The sequence below is a fragment of the Schistocerca nitens genome, chromosome 9, assembly GCF_023898315.1.
Source record: "Schistocerca nitens isolate TAMUIC-IGC-003100 chromosome 9, iqSchNite1.1, whole genome shotgun sequence".
Lineage (NCBI taxonomy): Eukaryota > Metazoa > Arthropoda > Insecta > Orthoptera > Acrididae > Schistocerca > Schistocerca nitens.
The window spans coordinates 164,466,102-164,487,229 of NC_064622.1; the positions used below are offsets into that span (position 1 = coordinate 164,466,102).

General features: G+C 42.6%; 1 protein-coding gene across 1 annotated transcript in view; it reads left to right on the plus strand.

Annotated features, from left to right (window-relative positions):
- Positions 1-21,128, plus strand: part of LOC126203931 (prickle planar cell polarity protein 3-A) — a 1,288,897-nt gene that overhangs the window by 427,620 nt on the left and 840,149 nt on the right. The gene's annotated exons all lie outside the window — the stretch shown is intronic.

The following is a 21,128-nucleotide window of genomic DNA, read 5'->3' on the forward strand; positions in this document are numbered from 1 at the left end:
CAGGGAAAACGTTGTGGCGTAATATCCAATTTGAGGTCCAGAGTTTGAAATGACTTGGTGTGGAGCTGATAGTTTGTTCTACACAATACTTGCTTTATTTAACGTTTCACTTAAAATTTCACGCATATTTATATAGTTTCAAGGGTAAAAATTAGAAAATGAAACTAAAAGCTCTTCTCTTTGTCTATGTCCCTCACACATTCCGAATAGCTTGCCTCGGTGTCACATCGAACCGTGAGATAAACAGAATGAAACCAGACTCAAGAAACTGGTGCCAAACGAACGTAATGTAAGACGTCTACCTATTATGAAATAGTCCATAAAACACAACGAGTCAATATATAATTTATGTGGCTTCTGTTTTTTAGATTATTTATCAAATTTAGTTCATATATGTTTTCCGAAAATATGTATTTATGTGAAGATTTTTAGTAATAATATCAAATGACAAGGGTAACAAAATTTGTAAATGTAAAAATTAAGAACGTCCTGTTATGTTGTCATATCGATTACATGTTGTTGTTGTTGTGGTCTTCAGTCCTGAGACTGGTTTGATGCAGCTCTCCATGCTACTCTATCCTGTGCAAGCTTCTTCATCTCCCAGTACCTACTGCAACCTACATCCTTCTGAATCTGCTTAGTGTATTCATCTCTTGGTCTCCCTCTACGATTTTTACCCTCCACGCTGCCCTCCAATGCTAAATTTGTGATCCCTTGATGCCTCAAAACATGTCCTACCAACCGATCCCTTCTTCTAGTCAAGTTGTGCCACAAACTTCTCTTCTCCCCAATCCTATTCAATACCTCCTCATTAGTTACGTGATCTACCCATCTTATCTTCAGCATTCTTCTGTAGCACCACATTTCGAAAGCTTCTATTCTCTTCTTGTCCAAACTAGTTATCGTCCATGTCTCACTTCCATACATGGCTACACTCCATACAAATACTTTCAGAAACGACTTCCTGACACCTAAATCTATACTCGATGTTAACAAATTTCTCTTCTTGAGAAACGCTTTCCTTGCCATTGCCAGTCTACATTTTATATCCTCTCTACTTCGACCATCATCGGTTATTTTACTCCCTAAATAGCAAAACTCCTTTACTACTTTAAGTGTCTCATTTCCTAATCTAATTCCCTCAGCATCACCCGACTTAATTCGACCACATTCCATTATCCTTGTTTTGCTTTTGTTGATGTTCATCTTATATCCTCCTTTCAAGACACTGTCCATTCCGTTCAACTGCTCTTCCAAGTCCTTTGCTGTCTCTGACAGAATTACAATGTCATCGGCGAACCTCAAAGTTTTTACTTCTTCTCCATGAATTTTAATACCTACTCCGAATTTTTCTTTTGTTTCCTTTACTGCTTGCTCAATACACAGATTGAATAACGTCGGGGAGAGGCTACAACCCTGTCTCACTCCTTTCCCAACCACTGCTTCCCTTTCATGCCCCTCGACTCTTATAACTGCCATCTGGTTTCTGTACAAATTGTAAATAGCCTTTCGCTCCCTGTATTTTACCCCTGCCACCTTCAGAATTTGAAAGATAGTATTCCAGTCAACATTGTCAAAAGCTTTCTCTAAGTCTACAAATGCTAGAAACGTAGGTTTGCCTTTTCTTAATCTTTCTTCCAAGATAAGTCGTAAGGTCAGTATTGCCTCACGTGTTCCAACATTTCTACGGAATCCAAACTGATCTTCCCCGAGGTCCGCTTCTACCAGTTTTTCCATTCGTCTGTAAAGAATTCGCGTTAGTATTTTGCAGCTGTGACTTATTAAACTGATAGTTCGGTAATTTTCACATCTGTCAACACCTGCTTTCTTTGGGATTGGAATTATTATATTCTTCTTGAAGTCTGAGGGTATTTCGCCTGTCTCATACATCGTGCTCACCAGATGGTAGAGTTTTGTCATGACTGGCTCTCCCGTGGCTATCAGTAGTTCTAATGGAATGTTGTCTACTCCCGGGGCCTTGTTTCGACTCAGGTCTTTCAGTGCTCTGTCAAACTCTTCACGCAGTATCTTATCTCCCATTTCGTCTTCATCTACATCCTCTTCCATTTCCATAATATTGTCCTCAAGTACATCGCCCTTGTATAAACCCTCTATATACTCCTTCCACCTTTCTGCCTTCCCTTCGTTGCTTAGAACTGGGTTGCCATCTGAGCTCTTGATATTCATACAAGTGGTTCTCTTCTCTCCAAAGGTCTCTTTAATTTTCCTGTAGGCAGTATCTATCTTACCCCTAGTGAGACAAGCCTCTACATCCTTACATTTGTCCTCTAGCCATCCCTGCTTAGCCATTTTGCACTTCCTGTCGATTTCATTTTTGAGACGTTTGTATTCCTTTTTGCCTGCTTCATTTACTGCATTTTTATATTTTCTCCTTTCATCAATTAAATTCAATATTTCTTCTGTTACCCAAGGATTTCTATTAGCCCTCGTCTTTTTACCTACTTGATCATCTGCTGCCTTCACCACTTCATCCCTCAGAGCTACCCATTCTTCTTCTACTGTATTTCTTTCCCCCATTCCTGTCAATTGTTCCCTTATGCTCTCCCTGAAACTCTCTACAACCTCTGGTTCTTTCAGTTTATCCAGGTCCCATCTCCTTAAATTCCCACCTTTTTGCAGTTTCTTCACTTTCAATCTGCAGTTCATAACCAATAGATTGTGGTCAGAATCCACATCTGCCCCAGGAAATGTCTTACAATTTAAAACCTGGTTCCTAAATCTCTGTCTTACCATTATATAATCTATCTGAAACCTGTCAGTATCTCCAGGCTTCTTCCATGTATACAGCCTCCTTTCATGATTCTTGAACCAAGTGTTAGCTATGATTAAGCTATGCTCTGTGCAAAATTCTACAAGGCGGCTTCCTCTTTCATTCCTTCCCCCCAATCCATATTCACCTACTATGTTTCCTTCTCTCCCTTTTCCTACTGATGAATTCCAGTCACCCATGACTATTAAATTTTCGTCTCCCTTCACTACCTGAATAATTTCTTTTATCTCGTCATACATTTCATCTATTTCTTCATCATCTGCAGAGCTAGTTGGCATATAAACTTGTACTACTGTAGTAGGCATGGGCTTTGTGTCTATCTTGGCCACAATAATGCGTTCACTATGCTGTTTGTAGTAGCTAACCCGCACTCCTATTTTTTTATTCATTATTAAACCTACTCCTGCATTACCCCTATTTGATTTTGTATTTATAACCCTGTAATCACCAGACCAAAAGTGTTGTTCCTCCTGCCACCGAACTTCACTAATTCCCACTATATCTAACTTTAACCTATCCATTTCCCTTTTCAAATTTTCTAACCTACCTGCCCGATTAAGTGATCTGACATTCCACGCTCCGATCCGTAGAACGCCAGTTTTCTTTCTCCTGATAACGACGTCCTCTTGATTAGTCCCCGCCCGGAGATCCGAATGGGGGACTATTTTACCTCCGGAATATTTTACCCAAGAGGACGCCATCATCATTTAATCATACAGTAGAGCTGCATGTCCTCGGGAAAAATTACGGCTGTAGTTTCCCCTTGCTTTCAGCCGTTCGCAGTACCAGCACAGCAAGGCCGTTTTGGTTAATGTTACAAGGCCAGATCAGTCAATCATCCAGACTGTTGCCCCTGCAACTACTGAAAAGGCTGCTGCCCCTCTTCAGGAACCACATGTTTGTCTGGCCTCTCAACAGATACCCCTCCGTTGTGGTTGCACCTACGGTACGGCCATCTGTATCGCTGAGGCACGCAAGCCTCCCCACCAACGGCAAGGTCCATGGTTCATGGGGGGGCATCGATTACATATGGATGGTAAAATAAATAAAAATATAAATAGGAGCTTATGTTTTATATGCATTTAAAAGTGAATGCTAAAAATAGCAAAATTAATGTAGATTGGTTTTTAGAGTATTTGGTGTTGACGATTTGCCAACTAATTCTCGTGGTGTAAGATCAAAGTTTGAAAATATATCCCTACATAAACGTAAAATTATCTTTACGGAAAAACTGCACCTAAGAATTTGAAAACTCTATGAACATCCACAGATATGGAATACAAAATTTGTATTTTAAAAACCAGTTCACATCTGCCCAGAATTCGTTAACTGAGCAGAAATAACGATAGGACTGGATTCATTTTACGTCGTAATCGATCACGTTATAATGAAGTTATAATGAAACTGAAGATCGTTTGGTTGCAGTCTGAGGCAAATTTATTCTTTTCATCAACCTCGATCGATTTCAGGTCCATCCTTTACTACTACGTTTACATGGACTCCCAAATCAGATTTTCTCAAACCTATTTTGGAGCACCGCTGCAATTTCAGTTCCATTGAGTTTGTGTGGAATGACGCGAAGACGTACAGAAGAAACATCAACAAGTCCTTTATGATAACACAGGTGGAGAGGCCATTGCGTGAAACTGTTGCCATTTCAATCCAGCCTAATAGATTAAAAAGGTCGAGCGCGTCGAAAAACTTATTCGACCAGCGCAGATAAACGAAGGTATCATCAGTGACCATAAACAACTACTGATAGGTTTGCGATGACGACTATCAAGACGGTTTTGGCGCAGTTTCCGACAACAGCGACGATGGGGAGATTGATAGGATTGCTCCACTTCATCGTAAAAAGGAGGGTGAAAACTTAAGAGTATCTGTTATTTATTGCATCATTGGTATTATAAAACTTAAAGCGAGAAGTTGAAACTCTGTTATTATTTGTTTTTTAAACTATGTACCGTATTATTTTCAGGGTATCAGTCATAGTTAAATCCTAATTTTCTGCATTTATTTGCTCCATTAACAAGAGCGTGTGATTTTTTATGCTAATGTTTACATTATTATGCGGTTATTTATTTGCTGTCATTGTGTCAGGAACTCAAAAAAGAATTCTTGTATACGCTGTTATTAGTCAATAGAGTGAGTAATGAAAGAGTATTGGAAAGGGTTGGTGAGAGAAGATGTCTGCTGGAGGTAAAAGAACTGGTTGGGACAATCATTGAGAAGGGAGTGCTTGCTAGCAGATGCTTTGGAAGGATTGGTTTGTGGTAGAAGACTGAGAGGAAGAAGGAGATACAAGATGATAGACAACATAAAGGGAAGAGGAAATTATGCAGACCTGAAGAGGATGGCAGAAGACCGGACAACCTGGAGAACTACCATGTGAAAACCTGCCTTTTGGCAGAACACTGATGATGATGATGATGACTCAATAGCTTAAATTTACGAGATGGAACGGAAAACCGTACCGACTGTTATGTGTATAGGAGATGATGTTGCAAAATCGCTATTGCAGTACATTCGACCTAGCCTGGCGTAACGCGAACTGTCAAGCGCTATGTTTCAAAAATAGTTCAAATGGCTCTGAGCACTATGGGACTTAACTGCTGAGGTCATCAGTCCCCAAGAACTTAGAACTACTTAAACGTAACTAACCTAAGGACATCACACACATCCATGCCCGAGGCAGGATTCGAACCTGCGACCGTAGCGGTCGCGCGGTTCCAGACTGTAGCGCCTAGACCCGCGCGGCCACTCCGGCCGGCCGCTATGTTTCTCCAGCACAGGTTAGAGTTGCAGAGTTTGTGTATTCGCGGCAAGAGCACCCTCCTGCAAGAGTTCGGGGGGCTGAGCGGAAAAATCTGTGGAGTTCTTGGCATCCGGGTTTACCACCATTTGGAGATCGCTGTTTATATGAAATTCGTGTGTTGTGGCGTACATGTCACACGCTGAAGGCAGAGTCTAGTCAGTTTGGGACAACTGTCCAGATATGACAGGAGAGATGAGACAAACACTGAACTGGACAGCGCGCTCGGTCGGTGTCTGGCGGCAGAGCCACTGGCGGGCCACCTCGGCGGCTGCGCCCTCCGCCCTCTCTCAATGGGAGCGCCTCCGCCACTCCGCTCTCCGGTGCGCCTGTTTACGCATTCCTCCGCCAAAATAGCGCGCCGGCTCTAGTTGTGCGGCGCCCTGCCGTGCTGTGCCGCGTGGGAACAAACGCAAGCCCAGCCGTCGCACCGCACCGCACCGCCCCCTACCTACCCTTTCCAACCTCGCAGCACGGCGTGACTACACACCCACCGCACCAGCGTCAACAGCATCCGCCTTCCCCTCGCTTCTCGTTTCTCTCGTTATTCTCGTTCCATCCCCACCCCTCCCCGTCCGCCCACTCGCCCCTCCCCTCACGCGGGGAAAGGAAGAGAGGTGATGTCACCCATGCACCGCCATGGTCTTACCACGACTGCAAACGCTTCAAAATTTGTAAAACTTCAACACTATACATGGCTTTAAAATGTTGTTGTGACTTGCATGTCAACTGAAATATTTATGCCCGCATCTCGTGGTCGTGCGGTAGCGTTCTCGCATCCCACGCCCGGGTTCCCGGGTTCGATTCCCGGCGGGGCCAGGGATTTTCTCTGCCTCGTGATGGCTGGGTGTTGTGTGCTGTCCTTAGGTTAGTTAGGTTTAAGTAGTTCTAAGTTCTAGGGGACTTATGACCACAGCAGTTGAGTCCCATAGTGCTCAGAGCCATTTGAACCATTTTTTTGAAATATTTATCATTTGTTTAACATTACAGATCGTACATAATATTTTTACCTCTATGGCGGTTTTCGAGGTTTCGTGGCCATTCTTTCTCATCGTCGTAGGTATTTGCTGCTTATGTAGCTACACCGTCCAGTGAGATCAGTGTGACTCCCTGTCGAAAGCCTGAAGAACCGAATTTTGCAGTACGGACTGCTGACAGACTTCCAGGAAGATGCCTCGGGCATGGATGTGTGCGCTGTCCTTAGGTTAGTTAGGTTTAAGTAGTTCTAAATTCTAGGGTACTGATGACCTCAAATGTTAAGTCCCATAGTGCTCAGAGCCATTTGAACCATTTTTTCACTTGTGCGCCGGATCACCAATTCGTTCCGGACCTGCTTACATTCTGTTCTGGAAGACAGTACGCTTTGCAACCATCTATTGCATCATGGTACTGAAATACCGTACTTTATTCATTACACCTGACATTCCATATTTCACGCTGCTACTTGTTTCAGCTGCACAGCCTTCATCGGGAGGAAGTCAAATATATAACGTATATTTCGAGCATTGCAAAGCGAGTTACGAACTAACTAAATATGCAGAAGTGCATGCTAAATGCTTTTTATGTATTCCTGACCAATTAATCGACATCGTCTTGTGATAGTATTTGTGTAGTCAGTGACGGAGAAAAACCTCATGTCAAAGATCTGCCTCCCAGCATTTAATTCAGGCCAATGTTCTCGATACAAAATACCATTTATACGTTTCCGAGCACGTCTAATGGAGCATTTCTTACCTGCTGGTTATGTTCATTGCTAGATTTTGTATGATTTGAAGTAGTTTTTTTTTTTAAAAAAAAAAGGTGTTCAGCATCCCTACGAATCAGGAAAGTATCGAGCGGATGACACGTACAGGTCACCTTCCGGGAACTCCGACGCACTCTGCTACAAATGTGCAGCGACTGGCGAACCTGGTGCTTGCATTTGTTTGCTCCTCTCATCTCCCGGGACGCCGGCCAGACTTCATAGCCAGCCGTCCGCCGCCTTCTGACTTTCCATTCACCGCTCAACGAGTCGACAAATAAATAGTGCGCTCAAACAAACTTTGGATTTTGATCCGTCACGCCTGATGAATATTTTGGGTCGCACAAATATTTTCTCACCGAGGGAGACGTGTCCGGCGGTGCTCCGCTGAGCGCGCCGACTTAATCCCCTCTCAAGAGGCCGCAGAGCAAATAAAGCCAGCCGCGGGGGAAATAAACGCGCCCTTCCCCCACCACCCCACCTGCTGCGGAGGCAAAGCCAGCGCGACTTCACCACCACTGTGCGCCCGTCTGTGTAGGTCTTTTCGTGGTATCGGCTCGCTACTGCTTCCCACAGTGTCCCTCTCCGAACAGCGGGAAGTTCTAGTACGGGGCGCGTAGCCTACGCTTCCCAGTCAGAGAATAAAACCCGTGCCTCGCGTACCTTTGAAGGGTCCACCTGGAGCGCAGAACCAACGGCTTCCGCGGTCGACCCTGCCCTCCCGTTCAAAGCTTCTAGTCGATTTTGTAAAATATTTTTCGCGTCTGTCGTAAGAAAAAACCAGTGTGATTATCCTGCATCTCGAGATCAAAAGATAATAAACTTCTCACTCTTGAATGTGAATTAGAGTTGTTGTACCAGTTCGTTAGCGTTACCCAGGCTTTGTATTTTTAAATATATTTACAAATACGTTGTCATACTAGTCTACTATGTAAGCGTGGCAATTCTTTTCCTGATTTTATTTGTTTTATAGGAAACTATTCTCGTATACTGGATTTTTGTCGCCACTTGCTGCGTCGTGAAGGAGTTTAAAAGCCAGACGAGATCTTCTCTTTTAATCATTTCTTGAGGAATTTATTGCAATTTCAGTTTAGAGTTGAATTTGATACTGCAGGAGCAGAACTGACTATTGCACTTTATGTGGAAACTTTCGCAGGCATTGGTAGTTCTTCATCCAGTTCTCTCCCGTTGGATGGAGAAATGAGTACATTTTCGTCTCGTTTATATCCACTAAGCAGTAAAGTAACATATGTTGTTTTTCAGATATAGCCGATGCTGGCTTTAAGTCCTCGAAAAAAGAAAAAAAACGGTTACCAGGATCCAGCACGGGTAAACCAAATATGTAAGACAGAAGCTTTCCGATTTCATTTCTGGAAGAGTAGTCATGTCCAAGTCCCAATGTTTCTCTCTTTCGTCACCAGCTACGTGTTAGGTGAAATTTAGTTCCTTGGATTCTTAAATTAGTCCGCACTTCAATTCTAGCTTTCATAATACTTTGGTCAGAATCTGAAAACATTGTAACAGAGATATTTCAGATCTAGATTATGACGTTTATCAACAGCTGTTCAAAATCCATGGCGATGAACGAAGTGTTCTTATTGTTCAGCAAAGAAAAAGACATTGGACTGAAATGTCCATTAATAAGCCAATGGATCGTAAGCAGCTGAAACAAGCTACATAAACATACACTCTGTCACATCAAGTATTTTGAGGTTTTCAGCTTCGCAGAATATTACGACGTTCTTGTCAGCATCTTTATGTAACAACAAATAAGTTAATGTGTTAATAACAACACGAATGTCATGAATACTACTAAGCAATTTCGATGGAATTTTTCGCTTAGCTTTGTAAATGGATTCACGTAAGCTGTGGACATCTTTAATGGTTATTTCTTTCGTGTTTTGTCCCTTCAGTTGATTATACAGTATATTAGGTTTGATGATAACTGACATATATCATCTGTAACTTTCCTCTTTAGATCACAGACTATTTTCTGCTTCCGAATTTTGTTACCAGCCATTTCTTTGGGGTTGTGGTCGTCATGTGTCTGGAGTACATCTGTGTCCGCAGTGGAGATAGTTTTAATAAAACTTCTGCAACTGTTAATTTTCCTCGTCCAGCGGACTTTTAACAATTTTTGAAATCCGAAACCGTAACCTTTCTGATGTAGCATTATCCATTCAATTCTACTAAATGTAACTGCTATCGCGTCGCAGGAAGGTTCCTTACGAAATTATCTGGCGTAGACTACCACTGTGGAGAGTGTGGGAGGACTCGAGGCTGCTACCTGCTGGAAACGAGATTTGTTCGGGAGGCATGGGTCCTGGTGCCTGCTAAGACTACCTGGTTAAGGGAGGCGCGGCTGCTGCACCCTTACAATGGCAGGGAACACCACTAGCGCAATTAATATGGAAACGCAAACAAGTTCTCAAGTAGAACGTGATGGCTGAAAGTCACACGTCATTGATGTGCGCGCCATCACATTAAGAAACCAATTCGTCTTAGGTGGGACAGGTATCGCGTACCACACACAGTTTATAGTAGGCCTGTATAAAAACGGTAAGAAAGAGAACGAGTATGAATACATATTACACTACACATCATGTGACTATGATTTTCTTGTGACTTCTGTGCAGATATTAATCATTTTTACGTCGTATCACTCCCACCGATGTACTCAAGGATGGTTCGCTTCTACCTTCAAAAAAATGCATTGAGGCTGTTGACCTGAATACGAGGATACCAAAGCAACTCAGTATTATGATCCGTTTGAGTCGGCACCCCTGGAAAGAAGTAGTGGGGGGATGGGGGACAATTAAATATTAAGTACCACCTAACTTCAGTAGGGGTAGGAGTGAATAGGGGCTGGTAAAGACTGACATCTAGGCTGCCCTGCATGGCTGTTATATTGTGCAGGTAGTTTTGGAATGTATTTGAGGGACTATACAGTGATAAGCCAGAACGTTATGACCAACTCCTTAATAGGTTGTTTGTCTGTCTTTGGAGCGAAATACATCATTGATTCTGCGTCAGTGTGTTGGAAGGTTTGTGGAGGTATATGGCATTAGGTGTCTACGCACAGGTCGTGTAATTTGCATGCACGGTGATGGCGCCCAAGACTGATCCACATTGGTTTCAGAGGATTTACATCAGGCGAATTTGGTCGCCGAGATATCAACGTGGGTTGACTATAATGCTCCTCAAATCACTGTAGCACGGCCCTGGCCCAGAGACACGGGTAATTATACTGCTGAAAGTTGACGTCATCATGGGGAAAAACACCAAGTATGAGGGGATGCAGGTGGTTCGTAGTTGTCAGCGTGTCTTCAATTACAACCATAGGTCCTATGCAAGCGCAGGAGAATGTCTCCTTTGACATAATACTGCTTCCAGCAGCCTCTGTTCGTGGCGTGCTGCACTTTCGAGACACCGTTTATCTCTGCGTTTGTGCAGACGTCCAACGACGTAGTGTAGCAAAAATGTGATTCACTCAGAGAACCGACATGTTTTTATTGATCGACGGTCGAATCCCGATGGTCCCATGCCCTCTGCAATCGTAGCTCACGATGTTGTTGGGTCAACATGTGAACACGTAGAGGTGGTCATCTGCAGAGCACCACGTTCAACAATGTACAGTGAGTGGTGTGCTCTGATACACGTGTGCGTGCCACAGCAGTGTGGTCTTTCGGCAAAGAGGCCATAGATCATCATCTATCCTACTTTCGAACCCAACGTTCTGTGAAGGATTGTGGACTTCCAACAATTCAACAGCTAATGGTAGTTTCACTGTCCTCCTACCTCTTTCAGTAGATTCTCACGAAAGCAGCACGCGAACGTTCGGCCAGCTTCGTCATTTCGAGATATTCGTTCATTAATAATAATTCGTTCATTAATAATAATCTGTCATTTGTCAAAGTCACTTATCTCAATGGATTTCCCCATTTACAGCCCTTGTCTTCGCCAGGGTGATCCCCTGTCCGTGTCTCCTCCGCTTACATAGTTTTGCTACAGCGTCACGTATCCGCTACCCACCAGGCGATATCCAACGTCGCCGTGGCAGTGATACGAATGTTTTGGCTTATCAGCGTACGTGCGGATGGGCGTGGCTGAGCAGAAATAGAGGAGAGGAGGGGTAGATAGTGAGAGGGGGAGAAAATGAGGTGGACAAAGAGAGAGGCGGAGGCGGAGATGGGCCGCCAGAGAGGGGAGGGAGGGGGGGAGATGGACGTAGGGAGAAGCGAGAGTGAGAGATGTGTTCAATATGTGATGTTATATTTAAGAAGTTACATCTCGTTGCTGCAACTTTCTGAAAAATTACAGAATAATGTCTCTTCAAAAATCGGCAGAAAGAGTAACGCTTCTTATGATTACCTATCTCAATAAGTATCCTTTCACTTATTGTTTAGTAACTTACAGAACAAAACTCCCCGTATGATTTAAATATATGCGAATAAAGGGGAAGAGACTGATAATCATTGACATGTGGCTTGTGGTGTAGATTTAGCTGGCTGAGGTAGATCATTTATCTGTTTCAGTTCAGGTTGCTGGCGGCAGAGAAACACTGGGTAATGGAAGTTACACACGTTCCACTAAAGGTGATAATTGTTAAGTGGGTGAGAGTACAGGAAAGTAACATGTTGTTGGCTGGTAGCCACAGCCGAGCGCCGTTCCGTCCGCGCTGAAGCAGCCTAGCCTGCCGTAGGCTGCCTGTGCACCGTGTGTCCTATCCTGTCCTGTCCTGTCCTGCCCTGTGCTGTGCTGTGGTGTAACGTGGGCCTTCCGAAACACGGCGAACGCCTTGCCAAGGCGCCGTCCGGCCGCGGCGCGCCACTTTCCGCCAGCTGTTGCGACCGTCACCATCGCGACTCGATAGCTCGCTCGAAGTCTCGCAACGCCACGTTGGTGCTGGTCGTAAACATCGTCAGAGCATCTGTTCAGAATTTTTACTTTCGGACGCAAACAGATCGGAATGTTCCCTACCTCCACCGTATTTCATCATGAACCCTTCTCGAGCCGTAGAAATAAAAAAAATAAATTGGTATGATTATTGACAGCGTATGAAATATACGGCACTTGTGAGGAGGAGAAATCTCTAAAACATGTTTTAAACAAAGCTGTCGTCTTATCTGTTTATCGCATTCACAAAACGGCCAGTTTGGCACCAACATGCCTTTTCCATGTCTTAGCAACTATGCGTCTGAGCCTGAGGGTTAAACTGTTTAAAGGGAACTCTTGGACAGAATCGAACCTGACATGTTCACGAAAGAAACTGATTGTTGCACGTCATGAAAAAGTCTTAGTGAAAACAACATTGCTCAACTTCATCTAATGACGAATCGTTCCCTCAGGTACCTTAGTTAAGGGCTTGTTTTTCAATGTCTTGCGTTTTAGACTCAAATTTCTTCGTTGCATTCACGTTTTTCTGCGTACATGTATCCCATATTTAGATTTTTATATTACACATTATATAATAGTATTTGAAAACTTGACACTATGAAAAAGTCCTTCTCTTTTTAACATATGTAAATTTGTATATCTGTTTATTTAATTGAATGCCGTGCTTTTTAGGTAATGAGTCTCACTCTCTAGTACGTTTTTATTACGTTACTGCATCTGAATTGAAATTGGGGAGGAGGAGACGAACGATGTGGAGAGAAGGAGAGAAATGCCCCCCCCCCCTCCCCGTCCACAAACACACACTAGAGAGAGAGAGAGAGAGAGAGAGAGAGAGAGAGAGAGAGAGAGAGAGCTCCGATAGGACGATGTTTAATGTTCAAATCGACTGTGTTCCTTTAAAAGAAACCGGCCCAGCATTTCCCTCGATCAATTAAGGAAGAACGGACGTGAATTTCCAGTGTACTAACCAATGTGCTAAATTGGACGACAGTAAATTTTGATGAGTAATCGTTCTTCTTACATAAAGGATAACTAGCATTGAATGAGCAACCAGAAAGGTTAACAATATCAACATTTACAATCAATTTACTCGTTTTCCTGTGACTACGACAGTTGTTATCATCACCATTTCCATTAGTCACCTCCGAGGTCTTTCTAGTAGATTGTAGGTCTATTCAAATGGGGTGAAATTTAGAAAATAATCCATAGAAAATTGAATGGGCTTCGGAATTTTACGTTAACCTAAAGCATGACAGTCGTGGTCAAGTCATGCTGTAGGTTCAATGACGTAGTGGCATATGATCTTGTCCAACTCTGTTATGTTTTGGTTCCCGTCCCATCTACTTATATTGAGTTCATCTGCAGTTACTTCCTGCAGTCTCCCGGCATTTTTATGCAATTTTGTGAGATTTACTGATGTTACAGATGCCAAGAAAATTATCAGCTCAGATATATTTTATTTTTACTTCTGTCACAGATATTCAATTATGGATAGACCGACAAAAGTACATTAACTAGACTTTTTTTATTATAAAATGCAGTAGTGACCCTTGTTTGGGTTAACTTTGACAAGTCCCCGGTTTCTGAGCCTACAGTGTTGCAGATGTTCATCAAATTGTCGTTGGGGATTCCGAAATTTTTGGTGCTGTCTGCTGTGTTTACATCTAAACTTATTGTCAAAAGTACGATCATATGAGGTGTCAAGTCAAACTTGTGACTGGACTGAGGGCGTTTTGGTAGGGAGGACACAGCATCTTATCTTGGAAAGTCATCATCAGATACAGAAGTAACTTCCGGTGTGTCGTATGCAAGTGTGTTGGGACCCTTGTTGTTCATGTTGTATATTAATGTCCTTGCAGACAATAGTAAAATCAGGCTTTTTGCAAATGATGCAGTCATCTATAATGAAGTACTATCTGAAAGAAGATGCATAAATATTCAGATAAGACTTCAAAGTGGTGCAGAGCTTGGCAACTTGCTTTAAATGTTCAGAAATGTAAAACTCTACACTTCACAAAACGAGCACTTAAATTTTTCTGTGCGAGCCCGATTTGAATCGGGCAACATACAAATACCTGGGCTTAACTCATTATCGGGATATGAAATGGCATGATGACATAGGTTCAGTCGTGAATAAAGCAGATGGTAGACTTCAGTTTACTGTAGAAAAATGGTTGAAATGGCTCTGAGCACTATGGGACTTAACTGGTGTGGTCATTAGTCCCCTAGAAATTAGAACTACTTAAACCTAACTAAGGACATCACACACACCCATGCCCGAGGCAGGATTCGAACCTGCGACCGTAGCGGTCGCGCGGTTCCAGACTGAAGCGCCTAGAACCAACCGCTCGGCCACTCTGGCCGACAATCATTCTTCCCGCGCTCCATGCATGAATGGAACGGGAAGAAATGCTAGTGAATGGTACAGTGGGACGCACCCTCTGCTATGCACCTCACGTTGGTTTACAGAGTGTAGACGTGGGTTTGTCCTCGTCTCCTCTGACGTCATTGTGCAAAAAAAAAAAAATCACTGGAACAAGCGGCTTGAAATGTACGAAAGGAAACACTCAAACGAAAAACGGATAAATTAGTGGGGACATGTATTCGAAACTAGTAAATCTGACCGCAGGAGAGACAAAACTGCACGAACAACGCAGCAGTCTCAGCCAACATATCCTGTCAAGCTGTTCTGTGGCCTTTACAGCCTGGTATCTCAACATCGTGAAACTCACAGAAACGAACTGTGACAGCCAGAGGGGACACATCTAGAAATCAACATTGTTCTCCTCTTAGCAAATTATTGTTTCACCTGCGTAATCTCTTTTCCACGTCAACTTTACGGATGCCGTCGGACGTGACAAAGCATCCCAGATATTGCAAAATGGTGTCATTCAAACTTCGCCCCCCCCCCCCCTCCCCTCCCCACCACGTCGCGTAATATATTTGGTTTCTGTTTCAGAATACGTATGCACGTCAAGCCGTTCACTTTCGTTCCTTTTATCCTCATATCCTGTGTTTACAAAAGAACTGAGTTCCGTCTTTGAAATTCAAAAATGGTTCATCGTATATTTTGTCTCATAATGGATATGAGGTTATGGTTATAAAGATCAGTGTTAAAATGTCGGCTCAAGCACATATTTCCTGCTCGTGAACTATAGCTTGGTATCTGGCGAGCGGTTGTCACGGGGGCCGTAATTGCTTAGCGACTTAACGGTATACCGTTAGCTTTCTGTTCATTGCGGCATTTGAGTTTCCGGCTACCCGCCATGGTTACACATCATGTTTGTTTCTTCGGTACCTCGTTGATTTCATGTTTATATTCATGAAGAGCCCACGCGCGTTATTTCTTTTTTTTTTTTTTTTTTGTCTGCGGGATGTGGCTTTCAGGAAGATACAAGGGCTGTGCACGTACATGGATGTTATTTTGACGCTACCAGTACCTACGGACATTCCATAAACATGACAGCAAAGGGAGGTTATTTCATTATTTTTATTGTTCTTGTTTTTTACATTGGTCGTTCTTAGAGGTTTCTGGTAGAGTGATTCTGAAGATGAGGGCTTGACCTTCGAAACGCGTAAATAATTGTTTTTCTACACTGTAAATAGGGGGTTGAAACGACGTTTTAATGTTAAAGAATTCTTATCATTCAAAAAGATAAAGTTTTTCAATTTTAGTACTTAACTAATGAAATAAACTTGCTGAGAAGTCTCAAAGGTTTTATAACAATGAAATTCGCCGAAGAGGCGTGCAATTGAGATATTATTTTGTTTTATTGTCGCTACCAGTTTCGGAAATTCATTACGCTATTTTCAGTCCTCACATGCACCTCTAAAAATAATAGATATTGGCTAACTGGGGCCATACGTTTCTGAATGTCGTGCATTCGTAGTTCAAGTGCTTTCTTCGAAGATTTGACTGCAACTCCAGTCAAGTCTTGGAAGGAAGCACTTTTGAGAGGTGCATATGGGGCCTGAAGATAGCTTAATAAATTCCAGAAGCTGGTAGTTGCAATGGCACTTGAATTACGTAACCATTATGGTACCTCACCTGAACCTCTCGATACCAGTAATATTCAACTGTATTTCTATTATCTACTTAACATATTTCTGAGACAACATTCAGATTTGTTTTCACTTTTGATACATCGATATGTTTATATTGCAATGATATTATTCTTATGTGTATTCTTTCTTTTGTCACTATGATCTTTGACGTACTTGTAACTCTGATTTTTGGGCGCGTAAGCGATTGTTAGTTAGTTGTTAACTTGTTAGAGAGTCGGACGTTGAGAGAGTCAAGTGTTGCACGTCATGTTGGAAAGACACATAACGTAGTCCGCTTATAAAATGTGAACTTTAACAGTGACTGTGAGGAAGATGTTTTCAAGTATGTTTTGTATTGTGAAGTGATGTTTTGTGTTTACGTGATATTGCAATAAAAGCAATTAAAAGGAAGTGTAACTTAATTTCGGAGTGCTGATTATTTTTTTACATCACCATTGTCCAGCAAAAGTGTAATCTTCAAGGATGGTTTGTGAAGCGCATCTGCAAAACTTTTGAATATAGCAGAATAAAACCTAGGCTTCTTTGCATCCGAGCTTGGAATCATAACCACCTAGATTTTCAACGATTGAGCCATGATTTTACGACGAGACCAGCGTGGGAAACACAAAAAGATGAGTGCCTAGTTTTTTCATTATTACATGAAATGACTATTAACTGTGCTCTAATGACACCTGCCACATAATATGACAGTTGTTGCCCGAAAATGCAGTATTTAGCAGCGTGGGCAACACCACAATCGTTATTAAATTCTGACTTTTGTTGTGGTAGGGTTGTTAGATGGTGAAAACAAAATAAAATAAAATCTCAACTGCACGGCTGTTTGGCGGAATTTCTTTGTTAAATATTTGACCAGCCACTGCCCCATGTCCACAACGGATCAACAGAGACTCGAAGCTGTTAGTAAGCCAATGAATGTGATGACTTTTTAGTAAGTACGCAACTATTTCTTCCAGCCAGTCACAGACGTTGACTGGGCTAACCACACTCTGAGGAATGCTCGGCGCCCCGCCCCTCCCTTGAAGCACGGCTTCGCGTTGCGCCCGTCTTGGCAAACAGAACTCGACTCGACGCCTACAACAGAGGCCCAAACTAGCGCAGCGGCGTGGCGGCTCTGTAACGGCGAAATTACAATATTTCTTGCGCGCTCGTTTATAAACTGTTAATCATAGAAAAGAAAAACAGGCAGAAAACATTTCGCTAATTTCTACGGCCTACATTTCGCCGCGTAAATATTACCTCTAGCTCGAGGACTGGAATTCAGTGGCACGACTCCAAGAGAAGAAACGGTTTAGATATAAACAGAAGGGAAACAGTTATATATCATGGCAAAATTTATGTGAGTCTCTCTAACAGGAGGCCTAAGTCTACCAAAACACTGCTTAGCGCAGGGTGTGTCGACGGGAAATGGTCACTTTGTAGAAATTCCGTCTGATGTAATCGTAAAAAGAGGCTTTCCGTTGGAATTCTGGCAACAGAAAACCGAGTTGGAAAAAGTATATCGCTTCAGCCTGAAATCCTGGCAAAGAATACACAATCTCTTATAACACTTGGTTTTTATTTTTGTATTTCTTTCAGTATCGCATGTTCATTTGGAATATCATATTGGCAGCGATCGTGCCTTCTCTTCTGATGTTACTGTGTAATTGAAAGCCGTATACTAGGACTGCTTCTTCCTGAATTTAGATCCCAGCGTGAAGTCAATAGCTTCTCTAAATTCTCTTTTCCGTCCTTACTTAGAGAAAATAGACATCACTCGAAACCTCGGCTTTAGTAACAGATTCATGATACAGTCACCTACATGGTACGTAATCCAGTCGGTCTAGTCTGTCCCAAGTCTTGTAGGCAACTAAACAAACGTCACATAAGCTTCAATGTTAAAAGCATCTTTTCTTAATGGAGCAAACTCCTTAGAACTGTTGACAGCCACTTTCGCTACGAGGTTGCTTGCTTCGAGAGAGCAGGGGTCGTGACCGAAATTCGGATGTCTGTTTGTGTGGCGAGCCAAGCAGCTACCGTTAATACTCCTTTCCGGAAGCCTCAAACATTACAAAATTGAAAAAAAAACTGATGAAAGAATTGACTACCCATATTTGGCCTTAAATTGTGAGAAATGCACGTTTGAAATAACGTAACTGACAGTAGCCTGCAACACATCTGTTAGAATGGGAATGGCATGCGAATGTGTATTGTATTTCGTCGTTTATGCGCATTGCCCTTTACTGACTTTTCCTACTGCGAGAATGTACACTGTCAGTAACTTTAAACCAGACCAAAACTGCATGAATTTACGTAACACAAAAACTGAATCTGATGAAACACTGTTGATTTAAAATTAGCCCTGGTAATAAAACAGAACTTGATCAATTTGAAAATAATGGTCCCTGTGCTTAATGAATGCTATCCCTGAAATAATAAAATTTCTTAGCTTTATCTGCGCAATGGTAACGCTCGTCGCACTACTGTCTGTTAGTACTTTAAATTGTACAGTTAGCTTACAGCTAGTGTGCAAGGCTGTTGCTTAGCATACGTTTTAATTAAATCGTATAGGACCGAGACAGTAACTTCTTGAGAAAAATAATTAATCAAAAACGACATGGATCTGGGAACTGGTATTGGCTTGAGGTAAGTAAAAATATGGCACAACTTAATATATTTTGACTCTGAAAATTAGTAACGCTCACAATTAACACACAGTAAGCTGATTATGCATTAACAATTAGCTTCAGAAAATCAGTGGATGTGAGTGCTATACATTGTCTCAATCATCACTTATGAATATGCGCATAGCATTGGTAACTAAATTACTTTTCTTCCAGTATGGTATCTTGCAACTATGTCGGCGATTGCTGCGCAAACACTGTCTTCGCTTACGCGTACACCATCATTACTCTACCACGCAAACATTAGGGTTCCACTCGTCTGGAATGAGACGTTCCCGGGGGGATCCACTGGGGGCCGAACCCACAATAACCCTGGGTTCGGTGCTGGGCGGCGGTGGGGTGCGTGGGCTGCTGTAGCCTGTTGTGACGTTGTGTAACCCAGCGGGCTACGGCAGGGACGAAGCCTCTCCGTCGTTTCTTGGTCCCCAGATCGATACAATTCAATGGTACCTTGCAAATAAAAAAACATTTCTGCCCGTAGCGAATAAGCATATATCCAGCACACATCAAATACTTCACGTCTTTACACTTCAATGTCCTCCATACAGCTCTTTAGATAGAGTTACTCTCTACAGCTATCTAAAGTTACTCTAACACATTATTCATAACACCTTGAACCAGCGATCGCTGTTGATCAGCGACGCTACTACACAGTCGATATTACATTTGTCGAGCTCTGGCTCAATATAAAATTTTCTTACAAAATTTTACCCTGTGTATATACCTTTCAATTGATAGACAGTCTAATCGTTTTTTAAACATTGGCTCTAAAATGACGAGCTTGTTCAGTCCCGCGAAAATTCACCTCGTCAAAGTTGCCCTTACTGAAGATAATCTACTCATTGCGTGGATTGTAATAGTAGGAGCAAACATGAAAATGTCACGAAAGTTATAGTCAAATTAATGGGCTATTTCTTCTGCACTTGCCACTGTTCATCCTGTCGAATTGTTCATTCCATTTTCATGTGTGGTCTTCATCTTTGCTTCTTACGTTGAGGTCGTGCGGTAGCGTTCTCGCTTCCCGCGCCCGGGTTCCCGGGTTCGATTCCCGGCGGGGTCAGGGATTTTCTCTGCCTCGTGATGACTGGGTGTTGTGTGATGTGTTAGGTTAGTTAGGTTTAAGTAGTTCTAAGTTCTAGGGAACTGATGACCATAGATGTTAAGTCCCATAGTGCTCAGAGCCATTTGAACCATTTTTTTTCTTACGTTGAATGTGTTTAATTCCTTCCTAACGTCGTTTGTTCTTGGTCTGTCTACCTCTGTGCTGTCTTTCACAGATCTTAGAAATTTCATTTCAGCTGCCTGAACCTTACCTCCTAGTCCCCTGTAAATTATCCACGACTTACTTCCCTAGTGTGTGGACGACCATGTAAGTAGGCTGTTTAGGTTTTTTATGTTGGTAACGCCACGTAGCGCTCTGTATGAAAATCGCTGACTGCGCTGTGTGCAGTCTGTGGCTGGTTGGACTCATTGTTGGAATATTCGCTGGTGTAGCGTTTAGGCAGTTGGATGTGAACACCGCGTAGCGTTGTTCAGTTGGAGGTGAGCCGCCAGCGGTAGTGGACGTGGGGAGAGAGGTGCCAGAGTTTTGAGAGGACGATCTGGACGTGTGTCCTTCAGAAAAATGAAATTTGTAAGACTGGATGTCATGAACTGATATACATATATATGATGTCTTTTGAACATTATTAAGGTAAATACATTGTTTGTTCTCTATCAAAATCTTTCATTTGATAACTATGCCTATCAGTAGTTAGTGCCTTCAGTAGGCTCAAATGGTTCAAATGGCTCTGAGCACTATGGGACTCAACTGCTGTGGTCATAAGTCCCCTAGAACTTAGAACTACTTAAACCTAACTAACCTAAAGACAGCACACAACACCCAGCCATCACGAGGCAGAGAAAATCCCTGACCCCGCCGGGAATCGAACCCGGGAACCCGGGCGTGGGAAGCGAGAACGCTACCGCACGACCACGAGATGCGGGCTTCAGTAGTTAGAATCTTTTATTCAGCTGGCAGTATTGGCGCTTGCTGTATGGCAGTAGTTCGAGTAACGAAGATTTTTGTGAGGTAAGTGATTCATGAAAGGTATAGGTTATTGTTAATCAGGACCATTCTTTTGTAAGGATTATTGCAAGTCAGATTGCGTTGCGCTAAAAATA